The 25622-nt window shown below is 41.4% G+C and overlaps 1 pseudogene; it reads right to left on the bottom strand.

The window, feature by feature from the left end:
* Positions 1 to 3223: 3223 nt before the first annotated feature.
* Positions 3224 to 3346, bottom strand: LOC115030195 (small nucleolar RNA SNORA17; annotated as a pseudogene).
* Between the last annotated feature and the right edge of the window lie 22276 nt (positions 3347 to 25622).

Genomic DNA, 25622 nt, shown 5'->3' with positions numbered 1-25622 from the left:
ACCATGCACACGGCTGTAATATGGTAGAGAGAACTGGGGTTTACACAATCTGGAGGAACAGAAAAAGGTGTGATCAACGCATCATAATTTTAAGACATATATTACAGTTTCTTGGAGAAACTTGCAATAGACATGAGGTGTGCCCCAATTAGCACTATGGTCATTTGTTCTACAAAAAAGTCTTGGGGGTCAAACAGAAGCTACCGATCACAGGGCAAACTATATGTGGAGGATAAATGATTCTAATCATTTGAGGCATAGATCTGCATCTATAATTGTGTGTAGACATGCAACTTGAGGCCAATCTACGGTTACCATAAAGATTATTAACAGTTGCTGGATGTGGTAGCACATGTCTTTAATCCCAGCACTAGGAAGGCAGAAGCAGGCAAATCTCTGTGAGTTTGAGGCTAGTTTGGTTTACATAGTGAGTTCCAGGACAGCCAGGGTACACAGCTTAATCGTGTCTTAAGAAACAAATTAACAAAAAAAATGAATATTAACAATTAGCACGTGGAAGAAGAAAATTCAAAATGCTTACTGACCATTCACTGTAGATTTTTATAATTTGCACAGAGCTATGTTAATCTAGTTTTGATGTTCATTTAAAAAAAATACATGTGAACATCTTACCGTCTTCAAAAGGAAGAGGTTTAAAAAGATGGGAACTAAGAATATGAGAAGCAAAGCGATTCTAAAATGAAGGCAGGGAAAGTTGATGCTTTTATTTACTCTGCTCTGATCTTGATCTAAAGGGTCATTAAACCAACAACTTGTCCCGTTCTACATCTTCTGTCTTGTGCACTAGAGGTTTGAAGTCTATGGTTTTAGAGATCCTTTAAGATTATGTGCATCATTCTCTGTGTGTTTATGGATGTATACACAGATTTTTCCCCCCATCTTAGGAAGTGATTGTTCCTCTTTTGATATAATTTAGGTAATCACAACATTATAACATTAGCTGGCATTTTTATCTCTAACCATGGCATATGCCTATCAATGTATCAAGCTATATACTTTTGGTAAGAATAGTCTCCATGGGATGAAACACAGAAGTTTCTGAGTTAATGCTAGCTAGTACACTCCACTAATATCTGGATCTTGTATCCTAGAAAGAATTGGGATTTTAAAAAACAAAAAAACTTTTTTTTTTTCGAGACAGGGTTTCTCTGTGTAGCCCTGGCTGTCTTGGAACTCACTTTGTAGACCAGGCTGGCCTCAAACTCAGAAATCCACCTGCCTCTGCCTCCCAAGTGCTGGGATTAAAGGTGTGAGCCACCACACCCGGCTTCAAAAAAAACTTTTTATTGGTTCTTTGTGAATTTCACATCACACACCTCAATCCCACTCCTCTCCCCTTCCCCCTTGTATCCACCCTCCACACTTGTAACACCTGCCCCAACAGAAAAAAAGACCATCTTATTGTAGAAGTTGCAGTGTGTCACAGTGTATCCCGAATAGACACTTTTGTCCACACTTCTTTGCTTGCAATGCTCATTGCAAGAGTAATTGGTCTGGTGCAATGCCACTGGCTTCTGATACTCTATCGATAGTGGGATCTCAATGGGACTCTTCTCAGATATCCTGTTATTGCCCTGTGTCATGGAAATCTTGTAGTCTTTGGATCCGTACGAGCAGCCCCTTCACGCACTCCAGCGGTTCATTGATGGAGTAGAAATTGGGGTGGGCCAATTCAAAGTCCTGCATCTGGGTCTGGGAGATATCTGAGCTGGTCAACCCAGGTCTCCTGATCTCCGGCCTATTCACTGGCAATGCATGCAACTAGGGTCAGCTCTACCCTGCTGTCCATGTGAGCTACATGGCCAGCTCTCATGAGTGTTGCAGTCAATGAGGGACATGGCTAGTCCCTTCCACTCTTAGGACCCCAGAGCCAGCTCTGCAACTACCATAGGTGTCAAGGGATGAGGGAGGAGAGGATGGTGTCTCCCTTTTCTGCACCAGCACATAGCAGACAAGAGTCAGGGCCCTATCTCCCAAGTGCTGCAGTGAGTGAGGGGCAGGACCAGCTCTCCAGTTCTGATGACCTCAGGGCCAGCTCTCCTGCCTGCTGCAGTGGGAGGGGGCAGTCATCTTTCCCTCACCCATGACACCCCACAACAGACAAGTTTCAGCAGAGAAGTTGTGTGACCAGTTCGCCCATGTTCACATCCCAGGGACTGGCAAACTAGCACCCCTGCCATCACGGTCAACTCTACTGTGCTGCCCAGGTGAGTTTCAGGGTCTGCTCTCTCTAAGTGCTGTAGCAGGGAAAGGACAGAGCCAGCCCTCCTGCTCTCATGACCCCAGGGCCAGATCTCAGGCCTGATGTATGTGGTGAGTGGTTAAGAGGTCCATGCCACCATACACATAGTGATAGGGCCAAGTCTTTTCCTGAGGGACAAGATCGTCAGAAACCCCTGCTCTGTGTGAGGGCCAACTCTCCCATGGATTGTAGCTGGCTAGGGGTGGAGTCAAAACTCCTGCCCCCCGGGGACAGCTCTCCCATGCTGCCCAGGTGAGAGGTGGGGCCAGTTCTGCACAGCCCTCAGATGTCAGCATATCCGCAGGTGTCAGCCCAGAGCAGGAAAGTCTGCCTGGCCTTTGGTGGTAATAGAACCCTTCTGCTGCAGGGTGGTTACAGACTCAGACAAGGCCTCCAGTGGTAGCACAGGCTACTCACATCAGGCTGTTCCTCACTACTGTTGAGTCTTCGTTTCTGCCTCTCTCTCCATTGTACCCATATCCTTCTACTTCTCTTCCATTTCTCCACCACTTACTTGCTCCTCTGAGATATGCCAGGGTCTCTGAGTGTCTGGGGTCGTCTCAGGAGTGATCTCAAGAGTTCTATGCCCTGATTTTGCATTATGGCACCAGGCACTGTCATGGTCTGTTCCCCAAGGCATGCACAGCAACCAACCAGTGGTCGTCTTGAGCAAACTCTCCATCGAGGCTACATGGTGCAGGTTTGGTGGTCATCTCAGGCTCATTCCTTACCTGGCCTACCCCAGGGTTCCCCATGCAAAGGTCATCTGTGTTGGGTTCATTTTTGCACAGGGCCTTTAGTCTCAGGCAGGGGTTCTTCTGGACTCTGGCTTTTCCCCAGTCTTGGGATCTGCTGGGGCCTTCTGGGCACTGTACTTGTGGTCTTCTCAGGCTAGCATTATGTCTGAGCCACCTGGCACCACACTGATTGCCATCTCAGGCTTGATTTTTTTTTTCAGGGAATGTTAGGCTATATCAGATGTTCATAAAGAATACTCAGCATCGAAATAGCCTCTCTCCTCTCTGCCACCTATTGAAGCACATGTGACACACGAGCCACACCTGCAACACTTGTGGAGGCAGAAAGAATCATTTTCATTACACTTTTGTATTTTGTGTGTTTATGTGTGTGCATACTCATGCCATGGTTCATGAGCAGAGGTCAGAGGACAACTTATGAGAGTCAGTTCTTTCCTACTGTATGGAGTGGGTAATTGAACCCAACTCCTCAGGCTTGATGGCAAGAGCCTTTTTACCTGCTGAGCCATGTTGCAGGCCCAGGTGGAATAATTTGTCTCATTAACTGGCATCATATAATGTCTGATTGGGAAAGAAAGAATATTAATGTATACCTTAAAATCACCTCCTGTGTGGTAAGTCAAATTACTTATTAATTGATTTGACAAATATTGTCAAATAAGTGTATACATTATATTGCTCCATAAAATCCACATAGAATTATGTCCTACATTTTGCGGATGGGGAAATGGTAGAATTCACAGATACTTGGAGTGGCTAGTTGGCCAAGTTCAGAAGCGAATACTATGTTAGGGTTTTGTATCCGGACCATATCTAACTCAAATTTACAATATAAAGGCCTAGGGGGCACAATGTTTGATTTAATGTCATAAGTAATAAGGTGCTGAGAAGTACCCAGAGCTTCCTCAGGCCTCTGTTCTCTGGGTAAGGTTATCTGAAGATCCAGTACCCACAGCTTGTGTCGTGAGCTCTTCTGAGCAGCCTGACCCCACTCACTCTCTTTCTCCAGACAAGCCATGCCCCTATGATCTTGTTTCCAGCACCACTGAGAATATTAGATTACAGGGTTCCTGGGTGAAGGAACAAAAGTCTCTGCCAATCTGCTGGCCACTTTACTGAGTCCTCCAAGACAGAATTTCCTAGTAGAGCACACAGAAAAAAGGTTAGCTGCTTGTGCCATTATTGGTTGCCGCCTCTTTTTGGCCAACCACCAAGTTGGGATTCAGAAGTCTGGCTTTTAGCTGGCGGTTCCAGATTTCTAATTAGACTCTTTCCCCTTTAGCCATTCTGTGGAAACCTTAGAGAACATTTGATGCTGTTTTGTTGGCCATTTTTCTTTTTCTGTCATTGTTGCTTTGGTTTGGTTTTTGAGACAAGGTCTCACCAGTGCTTGCTTATCTGCAGTTTTCTACATGTGCCAGAATGGCCTTAACTCACAGAGATTTGCCTGCCTCTGTCTCCTGAGTGCTGGGATTAAAGGTGTGTGAGCCACCACGTTCAGCTTTTGATTCTGCTTTCTTAAATTAGGGTTGCTTGAATTCAGGCCAAGTCGTTCCTCTTCACATGAGATGTTATAAGGCCCTTAAGATCAAAGAGCACTAATGAATGTGGATGCCCTTGCATTTGGAGCATAGATATTCAGAACTGAGAGTTCATCTTGGAAGATTTTACCTTTGATGAGTATCACAAAAGAACACACATGATATGCACTCACTGATAAGTGGATATTAGCCCAGAAACTTAGAATACCCAAGATACAATTTGTAAAACACATGAAACTCAAGAAGAAGGAAGACAAAAGTGTGGATACTTTGCTCCTTTTTAGAATGGGGAACAAAATACCCATGGAAGGAGTTACAGAGTCAAAGTTCGGAGCTGAGATGGAAGGATAGACCATCCAGAGACTGCCCCACCCGGGGATCCAGCCTATATACAACCACCAAACCCAGACACTATTGCAGATGCCAGAAAGATTTTGCTGACAAGACCCTGACATAGCTCTCTCTTGTGAGGCTATACCAGTGCCTGGCAAATACAGAAGTGGATGCTCACAGTCATCTATTGGATGGAACACACGGCCCCTAATGAAGGAGCTAGAGAAAGTACCCAAAGAGCTAAAGGGGTCTGCAACCCTATAGGAAGAACAACAATATAAACTAACCAGTACCCCCAGAGCTTGTGTCTCTAGTTGGGTATGTAGCAGAGGATGGCCTAGTCAGCCATCAATGGGAGGAGAGGCCCTTGGTCTTGCAAAGATCATATGCCCAGTACAGGGGAATGCCAGGGTCAGGAAGCAGGAGTGGGTGGGTTAGGGAGCAGGGTGGGGGGAGGGTATGGGGGCTTTGGGGATAGCATTTGAAATGTAAATGAAGAAAATATCTAATAAAAAAGAAAGAAAAAAAAAGATCAAAGAGCTAATGAGTATCAGGGTGACCTGGGATTGCACATGGTAAGGACATGGGGGCATCTGCTCGAGGCCCTTCCTCAGATCGAAGGAGATTTATACTGCTGCAGATCATTCAGGGCTTTCAGTCTCTACCCTATACAGAGTAACATTAAAAGATACCATCTTACCATGGCATCACATACTCTTAGGGTCACAGTCATATACCCACACTCCTACCACACTTCTACCGTGCCCACAGCAGCCTCATAAGAAGTGATATTCTTCTGTCCTTTACATACAACAGCAATCCCCATTTCATTTGCCGAGTGTTGGTTCTTTGCCTGCACAGTTGCCTGGTATCTCCCACTTCTGTTTTCTAAACACAACTTCAGAAGAGAAGAGAAAAGAGCTCTTACTTTTCTGCTCCCTTGTTTTCAAAACATGAAAATGGTGGGGGTTATTAAGCAATGCCTATAAAGAGTCTACTTAAAGTAGACTAATCACAAGGTGAATAATCGAGAAGTCAGAAGACACTTTCAGTCCTGTGTGGTAGACTAGTGTGTGGCCACAGCAGCTGGAAGGTGAGGCAGGATAATTGAAAGTTCAAGAGCAGCTCGGACTCCAGAGTACAGGAGTTCTCACCCTTCCTAATGCTTCGACCCTTTGATACCATTCCTCATGTTGTGGCGACTCCCAACCATAAAATTATACTACTTCATAATTGTAATTTTGCTAATGTGATGAATCATAATATAAATATCTTATATGTGACACACACCCAGCCCCCAAAGGGGTCATGACTCAGTTTGAGAACCGCTGCCATAGTGAAGTCCAGCAGGTCATCCTGGCCTGCCTAGTGGGAGCCTATTTAAAAACAAACTCCATCTCCTGAGTTTAACAGTTCACTGATATTTTTGGAATGCTTTCCAGATACAGTTCTATTACCATATTGATGAGAAGGCCCTGTTTACTGTAACACACACACACACACACACACACACACACACAAAATCGGTATGTATATATGTATATATTGATTTTGAGAGAGGAAAACTAACCTGTATTTCAGGACCTGTTTTCTAGAAACAAACCTGGGGAGATGGGGTTTAGATATGATACCTTTAGAATTTTTATAATTTCTATATCATCATAGGTATACTGTAGCCAAAGTGCTGCATTTCATCCTGGTAGCCACAATCAGACTCTTGTAACTAGTAAATCAATTTAAATTCCGTTGCCTGGACTTCATTCTTCAAATCAACACACATTTATCACAAGACTTTATTAATTGCTGAATATAGGTTTGCAGGGATATTTTTTCTAGTCTTTAGTTATATACTTTATTTTTTTCCTATTTTTTTCTTCTGTTCCCTACAGCATTAAAGATGAAACTCTAGACTCCATTCATAACATGCTAAGATTCACTACTAAACTATAAGCCTTTACTCTCACATATTCTCCTGGTCTCTGTTTCTCCACTTTTTCTTTTGTTTGTCTGTTTTCCCCTCACAAACAGGTCAGAATAGATGAGTCCGTTTCTAATGTCTACATGGACAGTCCATTTGAACATTCTTCTTAGAATGTGACTCAGAGAAGAGTCAATGGAACTTACCCTGGCCTTGTAAAAGAAGTGTTGCTAAGTCTGTTTCAGAGACCTCTTTCTGGATGAGTTGCACAGTTAGTAAAGGAAATATTTTAGATAGAAAAGCCCAGATTCCCCAACAACAGACTAAGAGATTATTTGTTTATCTATGATGTTGATAAACCTGTCTCTTATACTTATCAAATGCAAGTACAGCAAATTTTTCCTCAGATAATTGCATTTTTAATACTAAGTGCATATCATCATTGTAAAATATGAATCCAGCATACATAATTCTTTGTACTTAACAAAGGCCCTGGAGACATTTCATTACAAAGTATAAACTTTAGTGTTTGAATTCACATTTACTCAAATTGAAAACAAAGGTTCAGGAATTCTAGCTAAAACATAGATTAGTCTTTCTTTCTTTTCTTTCTTTCTTTCTTTCTTTCTTTCTTTCTTTCTTTCTTTCTTTCTTTCTTTCTTTCTTTCTTTCTTTCTTTCTTCCTTCCTTCCTTCCTTCCTTCCTTCCTTCCTTCCTTCCTTCCCTTCTCTATTTCTCTATTTCTCTATTTCTCTCTCTCTCTCTCTCTCTCTCTCTCTCTCTCTCTCTCTCTCTCTCTCTCTCTCTTTCTTAACTTTACATCTCAGTAGAAACCCCTCTCTCCTCTCTGCCCAGTCCTCCTCTCATAAATGACTCCCCTCATTACTCCCATGGGTACCAACCCACCCTGGCACATCAAGTCTCATCAGGACTAAGCACATCCTCTCCCACTGAGGCCAGACAAGGCAGCCCAGCTAGGGGAAGGGGATCCACAGGCAGGCACCAGAGTCAGGGACAGCCCCAACTTCAATTCTTAGGGGATTCATATGAAGATCAAGCTGCACAACTGTTATACATGAGCAGAGGGCCTACATTAGTCCCATGTATGCTCTCTGGTTGGTGGTTCTGTCTCTGAGAGCCCCAAGGGTCCAGGTTAGTTGGTTCTGGATGTTTTATCATGGAGTCCTTGATCTCTCAGTCTCCCTAGTAACACCCCACAAGATCAGAAGGTACCCACTTTACCCTGTTGTACTATTTTTATCAGGAGAAGGACCACTAGGAAAAAGTAGGGCAAAGTTCAAATGACATCTGTGTAAGGTTTGTTCAGGAGTTCAATCTTGGGACATGCTCTTTGCTTTCATAAGCTCATTGTGCAATGCCACAATTCCAGAGAGGTGGCTGCTGGATAAATGTCAGGGGGCGGGGTTCCCTTCATGTGTAATGTGGAGGAGTTCTATTTGCTTTGTACAGCTCGAGTTCCGGGAAAGGAAAGATGCCTTTACTCCTGAGAAATCCATTTAAATGTAAACTCAGACTGCAGGTTCAGGGGAAAAAAATGAGTCATAAAAATCTGTTGATGAGATCTGCTGCCGGGCATCCTGCACACTGCTTTTGTTTTCAGCGTGTGTGTGTGTGTGTGTGTGTGTGTGTTATAACGGTGAGGGAAGCTTTATGAGCACGTGTGAAGCACCTCCGCTTCTCCCTTACTTTCCTCATGCTCAGCTCCACCCTCACCTCTAAGCCTAACCCAGACAGGCCTTTAGTGAATCAAACCATGAGTCACTTTGCAAAGTTGTCCTTTAGGCTATCCTTAACGCACTCTGTGGTTTGAAACCATTAGTAAATTATCCCCCAAATCATGGTGGATTTAGGATGCTTTGCTAGCTCTTCTCACATTTTTTTTTTCTGAATAGGCCTTGAACAGGCCTTGAACTTCACTTATGCCCAACAGACACATCAGCAGGGCCCTATGGAGCCATTTGGCACCAAAGATAGTTAAGGATCTTTATCTTCCCTACCCAACAGATGCTAGGAACCTGTTTCCTCTCTTTATCCAAGCATCTATTTCAAGGTGTCTCTTTATCAGTATATCGCCCCCATGAACCCATAGCCCTTACATCCTTCTCCGTGCCAACCCCGTCCCCCTCAATACAATATTGATTCAACTTGATTGTGGTAACTAAACCCTGAGATGAATCTTAAAAGCTAAAGGTGAGGGGGATCTCATAAGACAGAATAGCAAAGAGATAAAGGAAGAAGATGGTGCCATATCCAAGCAGCTAGTCTTAATTTATCAGCTAATTTAAATGCGTCCACAAGCACATTGCTTTCTTTTTAACTTCCACAGCTAAAGCTCCAGGTACTCTGTCCTTTCCTGCCTCTCTCCATTCATCTGGCACACTAACCACTTGCTCTCAGCCCTCTGCTGCTGAGTGGGAACTCCCAGCGCACAAGGTCTTAGCTATACCCTTTCAGAAGATTTACCTAACGGAGGTGGGTGCAGGGCGTTGGAAAGAAAACAACAACAACAACACCCAGAAAAAGGTTAGGGGAAGGGATTTGGGGCACTGGAGAAGGATGGCTGCCCTGTGGCATGAAAGGAAGCATGATTAAAGAGATTAGCTGCTCGTCAATCAGAAAGGCGGGCAGGGCAAGGAAGCCTTAGAGACCTTTACAACCAAGAAGAACCTCTTCGGTAGGCTGAACACTGAATGCAAAAGAAAGAGAAGAATTACTTCGAGGTCAGTAAGGTGAGTTAAGATCACCTCAAAAGAAGTCTGAGTTTACATAGAAGGAACACTAGAGAATTCACTACCACAACACAAGCAACACAAGCCATGTCACATTTGCAAATGACCCAGAAAGAATCATTATTGCCAGCATTCTGAGAAAGCTATGCAGGGGGTCAGGAGTTTGAGAACAGCTTGTACTACATATAAAATTGGAGGTCAGCCTCGAAAATGGCTGTGAGTCACAATGTTAAGTTTCAGCATAGTTTTCAGTTCTGTTTCGTTTTCTTTTTGTGACATCCCAGGCTGGCCTCAAACTCACTACTCACTGCTTAAGTAGCCAAGGATGACCTTGAACTCTTGGTTCGCTCACCTCTACTGATCAAGTGCCAGTGTCACCAAGATGTGATTTCCCCATTAAGCCTTTTCCATCTTTCTTTCTTTCTTTCTTTCTTTCTTTCTTTCTTTCTTTCTTTCTTTCTTTCTTTCTTTCTTTCTTTCTTTCTTTCTTTCTTTCTCTCTTTCTCTCTTTCTCTCTTTCTCTCTTTCTTTCTCTCTCTCTCTCTCTCTCTCTCTCTCTCTCTCTCTCTCTCTTTCTTTCTGTTTGTTTTGACACAGTATTTTACTATCTAGCTGAAGCGGTCCCTTGATATCTCCCAAAGGCTGGTATTATAAGCAGGTGCCACCATAGTTGGCCAATTCTAGGTTCTTAGACAATGTAGTGAAGATAATATATCTGGATGTTTATCTGGATGTTACACCCAGAGGAGAATGCAAAGTTATGCTTTCAAAGCATATTTCAGCTAGATTTCAAATAATATTTCTACAGCCTTTCAAGTTATAAATAATGAACTTACAGCTATAAAAATATTTTGGACAAACATTTCTGGCCAGGTTGAAAATCTAAGTAGGCTGGAATAAAACAAAATCATGATCAAAAAATGAAGAACCTAGATTTTAAAAAATATGAAACTCCAACACACTTTATTTTTGTTAAAATTAATGGAATATTTGGGGCAGTCATCAAGCCTGTCAGAAAACATCATTAGTAAATGTGAGCAACATTCATTCAGACAGTAGAGCTGTTCTTCTCAGGGTCACTTCTACAGTGGTATGGAACAAATAAAAGGGGCTTTTAAAAAACCTTGTAACACATATAACTCAGAGAGAGAGGAGAAAAGGGAGTCAGGTTGTGGAAACAATCAAAATGGAGAACCACTTAAAGAATCTTATTTTCTTTCTTTCTTTCTTTCTTTCTTTCTTTCTTTCTTTCTTTCTTTCTTTCTTTCTTTCTTCTTTTTTTCTTTTTTTCTTTTTCTTTTTTTTTGTTTTTCAAGACAGGATTACTCTGTGTATCCCTGGCTGTCCTGGAGCATACTCTGTAGACCATGCTGACCTCGAACTCAGAAATCCCCCTGACTCTGCCTCCCAAGTGCTGGGATTAAAGACGTGCACCACCACTGCCCTGCTTAAAGAGACTTATTTTAATTTAAGCAATTGAATGCTACTTTGCCACAGTCTCAGAAACACACCAGCCAGTCAACCATCACTAGAAGATTACAAACTTCAAAATTGTCCTATACAGATGCAAACATTTTATGATACCTTAGTAGGGCTGCTTATATACTACAAACAGCTATAAAAGGTAATAAAAGACTTTGTTTTTCTGGTGACTGTTTTACTGTAGATGGAACATCTTTTAATTAATGATTTTCATCTAGTTACATGATCCATTCTGATGTTTACACACACACACACACACACATGTGTATATATATATATATATATGTGTGTGTGTGTGTGTGTATATCATTGTACTTTCTTCATATTCTTTTGTTCCCCCTTCCACCTCCTACTAGTCCCCCTCATCTCTCCAAATCCTCACTCACCTTTACCTCCTTTCATGCTGTGTGTGTGTGCATGTGTGACAAATAACATTTACTTTATCCATTAAACGAACACCTAGGGTCATTCCATAACTCACCTCTTGTGAATGGAGCCACAAAAGAAACAGGCTCTCTTGAATCTCTCTGTAATAGGCTCAGTTGAATTTCTTTACATATATTCCCAGCAGTTCTGCAGCTACATCATGTGGCAATTCTATTGTTAGTATCACTTCCACGGTGATTAACATAGTGGCTGGATTAATTTGCATCTCCACCAGGAATGTATAAAGGTTCCATTTTGCCACATTCTTGTTTGCATGTGATCTTGTTGCTTTGCTTTTTAAAAATTATTTTATTTATTTGCCCCTCCCAGTACCCGCTCCCAGAGTTCTTCCCCCACCCCATTCCCCTTTGCCTCTGAGAATGCACCCCCGCACCCTAGAACATCAAGTCTCTGCAAGATTAGTCTCTCCCACTGAGGCCAGACAAGGCAGCCCTTTGCTACAAATGTGTCAGGGGTCTTGGACTAGCCCGTGTATGCTCTTTGGTTGGTGGCTCTGTCCCTTGGAGCTCCCAGGGGTCTGGGTTAGTTGACATTGTTGTTCTTCCTATGGGTTGCCATCCCCTTCAGCTCCTTCAATCCTTCCCCTAACTCTTCCATAGGGGACCCCAACCTCCAGCCAATGCTTGGCTGTGGGTACCTGCATCTGTCTCAAGTCAGCTGCTGGTAGAGCCTCTCAGAGGACAGCCATGCTAGGCTCTTATCTGCAAGCACAACATAGTGTCAGTAATAGTGTCAAAGATTAGTGCCCGCACATGGGATGGATTCCAAGTTGGGGTAGACACTGGTTTGCCATTCCTTCAGTCTTTGCTCCATTTTTGTCCCTGCATTTCTTTTAGACAGGAGCAAATTTGGGTCAAAAGTTTTGTAGGTAGGTTGGTGTCCCCTTCCCTCCACTGGGAGTCCTGTCTGGCTACTGGAGGTGGTCTCTTCAGGTTCCATATTCTTACTGTTGGGCATTTCAGCTAAAGTCATCTGCATTGAGTCCTGGGAGTCTCCCCTATCCCAGGTCTGTGGGACTTCCTAAAGATACCCCGACCCCAGCAGCTATGTATTTCCAGTCATTCTCCTGGCTCTCTGGGCTTCTTCCCTTCTCTCCTCATATCGGATCCTGTCCCTTTGATTCCCCTCCCTCTCCTCTCTCCCACTCAGGTCCCTCTCTCCCATGACTATTTTGTTCCCCCTTCTAAGAGGAATTAAGTGTCCTCACTTGGACCTTTCTTCTTGTTTAACTTCTTTGGGTATGTAGGGTATATATCATGGGTATTCTGTACTTTTTAGTTAACATCCACTCATCAGTGAGTAAATACCATGTCCTTTGTGGTCTGGGTTACCTCACTCACAAAATAACTCACAAAATCCATCACAGGATAATATTTTTAGTCCCATCCATTTGCCTGCAAAAGTCATGATGTCCTTGTTTTTAACAGCTGAACAGTATTCCATTGTGTAAATGGTGTAAACCTTTTCTGTATCCATTCTTTAGCTGAGGGACATCTAGGTTGTTTCCACTTTCTGGCTATTACAAATAAGGCTGCTAAACAAATAAGGCTGCTATGAACACAGTGGAGTACTTGTCCTTGGGGAATGGTGAAGTATCTTTTTGGGTGTATACCCAAGAGCAGTATAGCTGGGTCTTCAGATACAACTATTTTAAATTTTCTGAGAAACCGACAGATTAATTTCCAGAGTGATTTTATAACTTGGCAGCTCCACCAGCAATGGAGGAGTATTCCCCTTTGCTTTTGGTGGTCATTTTGACCAGAGTGGAATATAATCTGAATATAATTTTAACTTGTATCCCTGCTATCTAAGGGTGTTGGACATTTTCCCTATTATTATCAGCTATTTGCATTTCTTCTTCTAAGAACTGTCTGTTTAGTTCATTTGCCAATGTATTAATTGGATGATTTGGATGTTGCTATTTCATTTGAGCTCTTCCTATATTATATATATTAATTCAATGTCAGGTGCACAGCTAGGAAAAACTGCCCTCATTCTGTATGGTGCCTCTCTACTCTCCTGTGTGTTACCATTTTGGTTTGGTATTTTCAAGACAGGGTTTCTCTGTGTTACCTTGACTATCCCGGAACTCATTCAAGGCTGGCCTTGAACTCACAAAGATACACCTGCTTCTAAGCTTTACAATGTTATAAACAGAATTTTCAGTTCTTGCTATTACTTCCTGAGCACTTGGCACTCTTAGCAGAAAGTCCTTGTTATGCCTCACCTTTGTCTTGGAATATTCTCCCTCATTTTCTCCCAGTAATTTCAAAGTTTAAAGCCTTACATTAAGGTCAGTGAAATAGGTTGAATTGATTTTTGTACAACCTGAGAGATAGTGACTTAAATTAATTCTTCTCCATTAGAACGTGCCTTTTTCTCAGCACCATTTGTTGAAGAGGTGGTGTTTTCTATGGTGTGAGCTTTTTGGCATCTTTGTCAAAAAAAAAAAATAGGCAATTGGAGATGGACATCTGTTATCCTGAGGACTTGTAAAATGGTGGCAGGGGTATCAGGAGCTCAAGGCAAGACTGTCCTGGGCTGCAAGAAATCCTGTCTCAACAACAACAAAGAATAAAAGACACCCAACCCTGTCCCTGTGTCTTGTTTCTATTCCTCTGTCCATGTGTCTGTTGCTGTGCTGGTAGCATGCAATTTTTGTCACTATGGCTCTGTAGTATAATTCGAAATCAAGCATCATGATGTCTCTTGCAGTGTGCTTTCTGCTTAGGATTGCTTTGATTGTGTAGGGTCTTTTGTTTCTGTTTGGATTTTAGAACAGTTCTTTAATAATTCTGTAAAGAATACATTTTAATTTTGATAGTGATTGCACTGAATCTGTCAGTTGTTTTTGGTAACATCACCATTTTCACAATGTTAATCCTCTCATACATATGATAAAGACATTCTCAGTTTCTTTCTTTCTTTTTTTTTTTTTTTGATATTTTCGAGTTTTAATTGTAGAGCTAGAGAGATAGCTCAGATATCACTGAGTCTCAAAAGTTGATTCAATTCTTGGGGGAAAGAAAGAGCCAGCTCCTGCAAGTTCTCCTCTGACCTCCAAACACTCACAGTGGCAAATGAATGTACACACACACACACACACACACACACACACACACGAGTGCAAATATTATAACATTTTAATTGCATTATGTCTTTAAGATATTTTTCGGTTAAAGGTTAGATTTATTCCTAGGTATTTAGTTTTGTACTTGTTTTTCTTCTTTAGTTATGTATAAGTATGTGTGTTTCTGTAGAGATAGGTGTATGTGAGTTCATGTACCCTTGATTGCCAGAAGATAGCATTGGATCCCAGGGAGCTGGAGTTACAGGTGGCTGTAAGCTGCCCAAACTCCAGTTCTCTGGAAGAGTGATGTGGGCTCTTACCACTGAGAAATCTCTCTAGTCCCCTATTCTTATTTTTGTTATTGTTCAAGGCATTGCTTTATTTCCCTCTCACTATAATCATTATTCATATAGAGAAAAATCTAATTATTATTATATAAGATCTAAGAGTCTTTGGGTCTTTCAAGTACAGGGTCATTTGAGAAATAATTTGACTTCTTCCTTTCCTATTATTTTCTTTTGACTTCTTTTTTTTTAAAAGAAAAATTTATTTTATTTTATGTATATGTATACAGTGTAGCTGTCTTCAGACACACCAAAAGAGGGCATCAGATCACATTATAGATGGTTGTCAGTCACCATGTGGTTGCTAGGAATTGAACTCAGGACCTCTGGAAGAGCAGTCAGTGCTCTTAACTGCTGAACCATCTTTCCAGCCCCCTGGCTTCTTTTTTGTTTGTTTGTTTGTTTATTGTTTTGACTAAAAATTCAAGCACTGCACTGTGGAGGGACACTTTTGTCTTACTTTTTCATTAATTAATTAATTTATTCATTCAATTTACATCTCAATATCTGCCCCCTTCTCCCAATGCCTCCTCATACAGCTCTTCTCCCCCACTCCCTCCTCCCCTTCTCCTCTGAGAAGGAGGAGACCCCCTTGGGTATTACCCTACCCTGGTCTTACTTCTTATTTTAAATGAAATGCTTTCAGTTACATCACATTGAGTATAGTGTTGGTGCTAAGGTTGTCATAGATAACATTTTATTATGTTTTCATGGTTGATCTTTATTGTCAACCTAACTAGAACTGGATCTGGGCATGTTACATTTCTAGAGAGACTGAACTGAGAAGGGAATAGGCATAGGGAATGTGGGTGGAACCCTCAAATGGGCTGGACTCCCAGACAGAGCCAAAGGAATCAAAGGAAAAAAGCAGACGGAGCACAGCATTCATCATTCTCTACTTCCTCACCATTGGTATAAAGAGCTGCCTCAGTAAAACGCCACAAGAGCTCTAGCTGCTGTCACTGTCATGCCTTTCCCAACATGGTGGGCTCTATCCCCTCCAAAGCATGAATCAAGATATGCTCTTCTCTTCTTAAGTTGCCATAACAACGAGAAAAGAGAAAATCCAGAAAATTGATACCAGGCTGGGAATTATTAATGTTGTAAACTTGAGGCTGCAGTCAATAGGTCTTTGGGATCAGGTCATAAAAGGAATGTGGAAAGTTTAGTGCTTCAGGCTGGAGGAGCCCAAGAATACTGTAGGTAAAGCTTAGTGGATGGAACACCCAATAGACATGGAGACAATAATGTCTGTGCTCATGATATTTCAAAGGGCTGAACTGGGAACAAGGCTAGAGGTCACGTGTGTTATATTATGTCAGAGAACCTACTGAATTCTGTCTATATCCCAAGTTGTTGAATGGGACTGAAATCAGAAGTAGTGAGCTAAATTGGCATGTGAAATCTCAATACATCTTACAAATTTCTCTGATTTATATATATATATATATATATATATATATATATATATATATATAAAACATTTGTTTGTGAATTCTTTCTGGCTCTTCCAATATTGGAGTCTCATAGGTAGAAGAAGTGGTCAGTTGGAATAGAGTTCTCTTGCCTTGTCTATCATTTATGTTGGTGCTGAGCCTGGACTAATCAAGGGTCAAGTGTTCACCATACCTATCTCCTTTAAGAGCGTCATTTTCTTTATATGCTACTAGCCTCTGCTGCCCACACTTAGCTTTCCAGCCTCATAGGCTAACAGGTCCTCCTGTGTTCCAGCCTCTTCACAGTTTATATACCATGCTGTGACTACTTATCGAGCTAAGGAAGTCCCCTGAACACTTTGGAGAGTGGGAGAAGCAGAGGACTGAGATCTAGCATGGAGCTCAGCCTCTGTGCTATCAGAACCCATCCCTCAGTGAGTGCTCAGTGGGAGGAAGGACACTATGGAAATCAAGTGCTCTACTGGGTCCAAGTTTCAGACTTTTCCATCCTGCTGACAGTGAAGTGCAACAGGCTTCTCCAGAAGTCAAGGTGCCTGCTGACCAGGTGGGGGGCTAACCATCTCTGCAGTAATCCTTGGGGTGATAGTAGCAGTTCCTTACCCAGAAAGGTGAGGCTACAAACCACCATTTCCTTTACTACAGGAATCTGATGCCAACCTGAATGGACCAGTATGCGTTCTCTCTCTCTCTCTCTCTCTCTCTCTCTCTCTCTCTCTCTCTCTCTCTCTCTCTCTCTCTCTCTGATTCATAATACTGTAGTAACTTGGGGTTATAAAAACAAGCCCATTTTGGTTGTTGCTTTTGTCCCTTTTGTTATGTATTTTTGTTAACAGACTCTAAAATTGAATCAGAAAGGGGCCTCAAATTCACAGCAATCCTCATGATGCAGTAGCTCACATGCTGGAATTACAGGTGTGGGCCATTACTTCTAATTCCCTGTTCTGGTTCATAAGACTTAACAGTGGCTGCTTTCCAACTTTAATTTCCTGCTTGATTCATAACTGTCCTCCTCCTCCTCCTCTTCCTCCTTATTTCCTCTCTGTGCTCCTTGCATCTCACACTTGGTGGCACTTATCCTTCTGGCCTTGGAATCAAAAGACAAAAGAGCCAAACAAGGTAAACACTTTCCACTTCTTATCAAATCTGCACTGGAGCCAGTTACAGAGGAACTCCTAGACATTGGGATCCCTTGTATTTCTCTAGTGTGCATTCCTCCGATGTAGGTGTGATTCCTGAGGCTAAACAATGTGTATTTTCTATGTGCTAGGGTAGGAATGGAAAACCTGTAGCTCCCTCTCTCCACCAAGATCCTGGCTTTCTTATCTTTTGGAGATAAGAAACTCAAGAAAACTTTTGCTCCCTCGTTAGCTGACAATCCCATCACCCCCTTCATTCTAGGGTTGGCCATCCCTCCAAGTGGTAAATAGCTGTTCTGCAGTATAGCATGTGTGGCAGAGTAACTTGCTTACGGCCTGTAGTGCTTAGGCAGAGTGGCTGAGTGCATGCCTAACTACTGTAGTACTCTGGGGCCTCCTTCCTGTGGTCTGCTGAAGTAAGTTCACCACAACTCATGAAAGTCAGTTGTGAACTTGTCAGAAAATACATGAGTGCAATGTCCTATTGGTAATTCAAAATTAGCCACTGTGGACATGATTTTAGTATAGCGAGACTTCAGTTGAGTTGTTAAACATTTGCTGGGGCATCATTGCTTTCCTTTATCAAAGAGAAGGGAGTTGGGGATAAAGATCTTCTGTCTTCCTCATCATTACAATTCTCAATAGGCATGCCCTGTGCTCTTTTTAATCCAACTTTTGGTGGCTGGTTGGAGTGGAAGTGAAGGTAAGGCCAGGTGAGTTGAAGTGGAATGTCAAGTAGCTCTGGAGAGGTGGCTGATTCCAGTAACCAGAGCCATTAGACTGCTTATAATGCCTACCTGCTATTTTAATGTGGCAATATACCATGGGATTTATAATTTATCTTTTATTTTGGACATATAGAGTGCTCCATGCTTTTTAACCATGTTACAAAACACTGTAAAGAACATATTTATATATGCTTTGTGTTTGGTGAAATAACTCCGTGTGACACATGGAGGCACATCAGTATGGAACTTCAGAATGCCAGAGAAGTCACTGGAATTTTGGGTCCCTTAGACAAAGGAGTGGTCAGAAGAAACAAAGGTTCGAACATAAGAGGCTGAATTTGTGGATTATGCACGTTAGTGCTTAATCCTGAGTTAGGGTCACATTAAGAAAAGAAATTAACATTTCCCTTTGTTATCATTTAACCAAGATCAAGATCAGATTTGAATTCCCTAATTCCCGCATTTTCTGTTCTCTATCTGTATCAAGAATGTGACTCTGTGTGTGTTTGCCTGGAAAAGGCTGTGTTATGAATCTGTCTGTCCCTGTCTTCTGTGTGTCTGTATATGTTTGTCTACCTGTTACTGTGTGTATGTGCCCCTCACAAAGGACTTCACTCTGTATTTATTGAACAACACAAAGAACATCACATAGGAAAGGAATCGTATACTTTACAGAAATCTTTAACAAATGTTGTTGCTGTTGTTGAGATATATATATATATATATATATATATATATATATATATATATATAAAACAAGGGATTAATTAAGCCCCTGGTTTCAACTGATTCAAGCTGACCCACATAACAAACAGTACTACAAACATCAAGGTTTATCAGCCAATATGCACAAATGAATGCTTCCAATATTTAGGGTAGATTGTAGAAGGCTGTTTTCAATCTCCGCATTTGCTGCTTTCAGCAAATGCTTTAGACAAGCATTGTTCTGAGTCAGGGGCATGGAAAACAGCATATTTTAAGACTGTGGCTATGCATTAACTTAGGTTGTAAAAGTTGCTTACAAAGGAAATCCAAGGTAAGTAAGGTTGGTTGCAACATTGTTCTCTTGACTTCTGAGTACACAATAGGGTAGCAGTTTTAAGCCTTCAGTGACCTCAAGGTATATTATTAACTCTGGTTATGAGGTCCAGCAAAAATTCCAGTCTCTTAGACTTTAAGAGATATTTCCAGAATATTGCATCGTCATAGCTGGACCAAAGAAAATTCCCAGGATGTAGGTAAAAAGAAAGGCCAGGAAAACAATTGTGTCACGGGTTAGAGACAGGCAGCTGTATGGCTCTGAAAAGATGCCTGCAGGAAAATAAATGGAACCCTCAAATTACCTGAGATATGGTCCACCTTTAGTCTATCTTAGTGTTACTATGGCTGTGATGAAACACCATAACCAAAGCATCTTGGGGAAGAAAGGGTTTAGTTCACTTCCATATCACAGCTTTCCAACAAAAGAAGGTAAGGCAAGAAATCCAATACGAGCCAGGCAGTGGTGGCGCATGCCTTTAATTCCAGCACTCGGGAGGCAGAGGCAGGCAGATTTCTGAGTTCGAGGCCAGCCTGGTCTACAGAGTGAGTTCCAGGATAGCCAGGGCTACACAGAGAAACCCTGTGTTGAAAAACAACAACAACAACAACAAAAACAAACAAACAAAAAAAGAACTCAAACAGGGCAGGAACCTGGAAACAGGAGCTGTTTGGCAGGGAGCAGGGGATTGTCAAAGCCCAGAGAGGAAACAGTGGCTGTGTTAGATTGGTTGTCTAAATGTAAACATAGGATTCTCTAATTAAAAAAAAAAGATATTATAATTTTTTTTAATTTCCCCAATTTCTCTGATGTTAGGTCTCCTTTTCATTCCTGATTTTGTTAATTTAGATACTGTCCCTGTACTCTTCAGTTAGTTTGGCTAAGGGTTTATCTATTTTGTTGATTTTTCTCAAAGAACTAGCTCCTGGCTTTGTTGATTCTTTGTATAGTTCTCTTTGTTTCCACTTGGTCGATTTCAGCCCTGAATTTGATTATTTCCTGCCTTCTACTCCTGCTGAATGTGTTTTTTTTTGTTGTTGTTGTTGTTTAGGTTTTGGTTTGTTTTGTTGTTGTTGTTGTTCTAGAGCTTTCAGGTGTGCAGTTAAGTTGCTTCTATGAGATCTCTCCAATTTTTTTTATGAAGGCACTTAGTGCTATGAATTTTCCTCTTAACGCTGCTTTCATTGTGTCCCGTAAGTTTGGGTATGATGTGTCTTCATGATCATTGAATTCTAGAAAGTCTTTAATTTATTTATTTCTTCACTTACTAAGTTATCACTGAGTAGAGTGTTGTTCAGTTTCCATGAGTATGTGGGATTTCTGTTGTTTTTGTTATTATTGAGGTCAAGCCTTAGTCCATGGTGGTCTGATAGGATGCACAGGATCAATTAAATCTTCTTTTATCTGTTGAGGTTTGTTCTGTGCCTAATTATATGGTCAGTTTTGGAGAAGGCACCATGTGGTGTTGAAAATAAGATATATTCTTTTGTTTTAGGATGAAATGTTCTGTAGATAGCTGTTAAATCTATTTGGTTCATAACTTCTGTTAGTTTCACTCTGTCTCTGTTTAGTTTGTGTTTCCATGATCTGTCTGCTGTTGAGAGTGGGGTGTTGAAACTTCCCACTATTATTGTGGGAGCACATGCTGGCAAGGATGTGGAGAAAGAGGAACACTCCTCCATTGCTTGTGGGATTGCAAACTGGTGCAACCACTCTGGAAATCAATCTGGTGGTTCCTCAGAAAATTGGAAATAGTTCTACCTGAAGACCAAGATGCTTCACCATACCACAAGGACACATGCTCCACGATATTCATCGCAGCCTTATTCGTAATAGCTATAAGGTGGAAACAACCTAGATGTCCCTCAAGGGAAGGATGGATAAAGAAAATGTGGTTCATTTACACAATTGAGTACTGTTCAGCTATTTAAAAAAAAGGAGGGGCATCATGAACTTTGCAGACAAATGGATGGAACTAGGAAATACCATCCTGAGTGAGGTAACTCAGACCCAAAAGGACACACACAGTATGCACTCACTGATAAGTAGATATTAGCCAAAAAAGTACAAAATACCCAGGACACAATTCACAGACCATAAAAACAAGAAGGAAGGGCCAAGTGAAGATGCTTCAATCCCACTTAGAAGGGGATCTAAAAACAAAATAATCCCAGGGGGCAGAGGGAGGGAAGGACATGGGTGAGAGAGGGGGTGGTAAGGGGAGAAGGATCGGGTATTGGAGGGGAACAGCAGAGAAACTCAGAAAGCCAGAAGAATGAATGGAAATATGCAGCTGCTGGGCTGGGAGTCTGCGGGGGGGTGGGGGTGGGGGTGGGGACTCTCTAGAAAGTCCCAGAGACCTAGGATGTGAAACACTACCAGGACTCAATGGGGATGACCTTAGCCAAAAATGCCCAATAGGTAACCTGAAGAGACCACCTCCAGTAGATAGGGCCCCAAGTGGAGGGACAGGATTATAACCCCATTGTCAAAATTTCTGACCCAGAATTGTTCCTGTCTAAAAGAAATGCAGAGACTAAAGGAAAGGCTGTCCAGTGACTGGCCCAACTTGGGATACATCCTATGGGTGGGCACCAAAGCCTGACACTATTACTGATACAACTGGCTGAGATAGATGCAGATACATTCAGCCAACCATTAGACTGAAGTCGGGGACCTCTATGGGAAAAATTAGGAGAAGGACTGAAGGAGCTGAAGGGGATGGCAACCCCATAGGAAGAAAAACAGTGTTAACTAACCTGGACCCCTGGGAGCTCCCAGAGACTAAGCCACTAACCAAAGAGCATACATGGGTTGGTCCGTGGCACCAGCACATATGTAGCAGAGGACTGCCTTGTCTGGCCTCAGTCGGACAGGATTCACTTAATCCTGTAGAGACTTGAGGTCCCAGGGAAGGGACCCTGGAGGGCAGAGAGGAACATCCTCTCAGAGGCAAAGGAGATGGGGAATGGAATGAAGAACTGTGGGAGAAGAGACCAGGAGGGGAGGGAGAAGGCATTTAGAATGTAAATAAATAAAAATAATTAATTAAAAAGATCATAGGCTTATAAAAAAACCTGACAAAGAACCAAAGATTATTATCTCCGAGTACATAAAGCACGATCTGTTAGAAACCTTGCAAAGCTGAAAACACTTGATCTGCAGACTGGCAGGGGTGGTTAATAGTTGACTTTGATACAGAAAATATTTTATAATATGGATTTCCGGGAAAAGTCATTCAAAGCTGTATTCATTATCTAGTAAATTCTGTTTATAATTGTTTTAAAAGCTAAGACATTTAGAGGGACTCCAAATGCCTGCTCAAGAAAGATTTTTATAAGGATGAAGACAAAAACCATTTAATTAAAAGACAATCACAAATCTCATTTGTATCACTGTGCAACATCTGGTCTGGGAGAATGGAAAGGACATTTCTGATCCTGATGGCTTAAGTAATTTCTGGTGTGAAACTTCTATTAAATATTTAATCAGAGATTATTTAATATTTAATATAAACTCTCTGTTTATATTGCTTCATGTATTTCTGAATTTCCTCCTTCTATTTTCCTTCCACCACAATACTATTTTTAGTTATGACTCATGGTAGGCAGAGTGAGTAGTGAAGACACATTTCAGAAGGTGGATACTTTAAATGGCGACTCTTTCAAACCAATTCAACCTTATATCATAGGACTGGGAGTCAGATGCTGGCTTTCCTGAAACTCTGCCTCCTCAGCCTTTTCATTAGCACCATCATTAAATAGTGATTTCCAGAAAATGACCAAAGTTGCCATGGTTTCTGAGCTTTTAGGAAGGGCGTTGCCTTTTTTGGCTTGGCTCTGTAATCTGCTCCCAAGCATACCTGACTGTGCTTTCTCTTTGTTGGACAATGCTGCCTACGCCATCTCTGCTACACCTGCCACATTGCCCAAGACTTTGATCAACAAGATCTTCTGTAGATTTGCCAAGTGAACATAATAAGGTATTGTACCCAGTAAATAATGTCCTGCATCTATCAAGTGCTGCGCTCAGAACAAACTGAACTATTTTAGCTACAGGGGCCACCTGAGAAAGCTTTCAGCTTGTGAGTTTAGTTACATCTGTTATGAAAATTTGGGGGGATTGGTTTTGCCATTTACAGTATCTGCCTCCTGAAATTTGATTTTGCTACTCACTCCTCCTACCATGAAATCATAAGGAAAAGAAAAAAGGAAAAAGAAAAAAGAAAACTAACAAAGGAACAAGTAGTAGGTCTTCAAAAATTTAATTGAGAAAAGTTAAAGGCAAAAAGACAAAACAAGCAAACAAAAACTTAATTGCTGGGAAATCTGTCTTACTATTCAAAGATGTCTTGGTCACAAACTGCCATACTTGTGTCTTCTGAAGCCATGATATTGTGGTGGTTGGAATGATCTCATGATCCCATGGTCTCTAGCATTTGAATATTTGGTTCCCAGTTGATGGTGATGCTTCAGGAGGCTTGGGATGGGTGGCCTTGATGGATTAAGTATGTCCCTGGGTTCAGGCTTGGAGGTTTCAGATTCCTACCATTTCTAGTTTGTTCTCTTTGTTTCACACTTACGGCCCAAACTTTGAGCTCTCAGTTGCTGCTCCTGACACCATGCCTTCACTCCATCATCATGGACTCTAACTCTCTGGGATTATAGGTCCAAATCGACTTTTTCCTTTAAGTTGTCTTGGCACTGGTGTTTCAGTACAGCAATAGAAAAATGACTAATGCAGATATCTCCTACTAAAGTCAGAAAAGTGCTCTCCATGAACTCAAGCAAACATTGCTTATGTTCCTACTAAGTTGGGGGCAGGTGCAGTTATTACAATGGTTGGAAGAGCTGTAGAACCAAGATCAAGCCATTTCCAACGGAGAGGTGTCCCATTTCAAGGAAAGGGCTGCTGAGGTTATCTCAGCTACCTGTGACTTCAGCACCATGCTAATTGCTGTTTATCACAAGAGCCACATCCTGTAAGAGCCATCAAAGAGAAAGGCAGGGACTATGGATGCAGCTCAGTGGTACAGCTGTTGCCTAGCATAGGAAAGGCACTGGCCTCCATCCCAAACACTGAAAATCTGTCAACTTTGCTTAGTGGAATTGTGTTCTCAAATACATCTTAACTGCTTTTCTCTTCTATTTATATCGGTATATTCTTATGTAAGATGCAGGCAGTTTCAAGTTTACAAATAGATCTGATTCTAAAATAAAATGTGTTTATATTGTTTTTTCTTCAACTCAAACCTCATTTTCCAAGCATCAATGATATAAATGCTGACTTAGTTTCAAGTTCAACCCACAAGAGCTTATTTAGCCTTAAATGTGGCAGAAATGCTGAATCTTTGCAGAAGATGGAAGACTATAGTTGAAGAAAAACAAATAACTAAAAGTAAAAAGAAAAGTGAATAGTTATTTCAGAACACCATCTAATGTAAATGCTTGAAGCCACACAGGTTTAACTGGGGATAGTGGGGAACTGTGTGGAATCTATCTATGGTAATGTCAGTGCTGGGGGGAGGAGCCTGGGCTTATTGATGCGCTATGGAACTTGTTTCGCCTTATTTTGGATTTACTGTTAACCTTCTGCTAGTATTTCAGTATTAGCTTTGCAGAACTCAATAATTAGCTGGATTCCTTGTTAGAGATGCCAAAGGAGATGACATAGGTAAACCCCTCTTGCCTTTTGTTTAGCACTGTATCTATTATTAGTCACATGGAGACTGTTGAATGAATTCATCTGACTCCTATCTACAATAGAAATAGAAATCTGGATTAAACAGCATTTCCCAAGAGGTGGTTTAAAGAGCTGGATTAAAGAGCATTTCTCAAGAAACAGAACTCTGTTTCTGCTGTAAAGTCAGTAATGACTACTTTTCAGTATCCATTTGCAAAGTCAACACTAGAAGTTTCTGAGAAGTATTTGTTTCGAAAAGAGGACATTTGATAACCTCTAGTAACCCCATGTAGCAATGAATCTTGGATCACAATGTTCAAAGTCTTATCATTTCTATATCCAATATAGTCTAGCTGGGTGTGTGTGTGTGTGTGTGTGTGTGTGTGTTTGGTTTTAGAAGTTTGGATGCTAGAGATTGCAGACATGGCCTCCTACACGCTAAATAGACACTGAGCTATAACATAGCTCCATAGACTAGTGTTTCAATCATTACATAGGTTTAATTTGCCTCTATTTAGTTATGTATTGTTCCATTTGTACTTATAGTAGGCTGTTAACTAAAGACAAGAAACATGAAGACAACTGCTTTTGAAATGAAAAAGATGGTAAAACAAAAGCAATTCTGAAAGTTACTGTTTTACAGGCTAATTCTGATTCTTTTGGTGAAGCCCCAA

This window comes from Mus caroli, unplaced genomic scaffold, assembly GCF_978045245.1.
Source record: "Mus caroli unplaced genomic scaffold, Mus_caroli_1 scaffold_5, whole genome shotgun sequence".
Lineage (NCBI taxonomy): Eukaryota > Metazoa > Chordata > Mammalia > Rodentia > Muridae > Mus > Mus caroli.
Note: the sequence above shows the minus strand (reverse complement) of the source record. Positions and strands in the feature narration are given on the sequence as shown.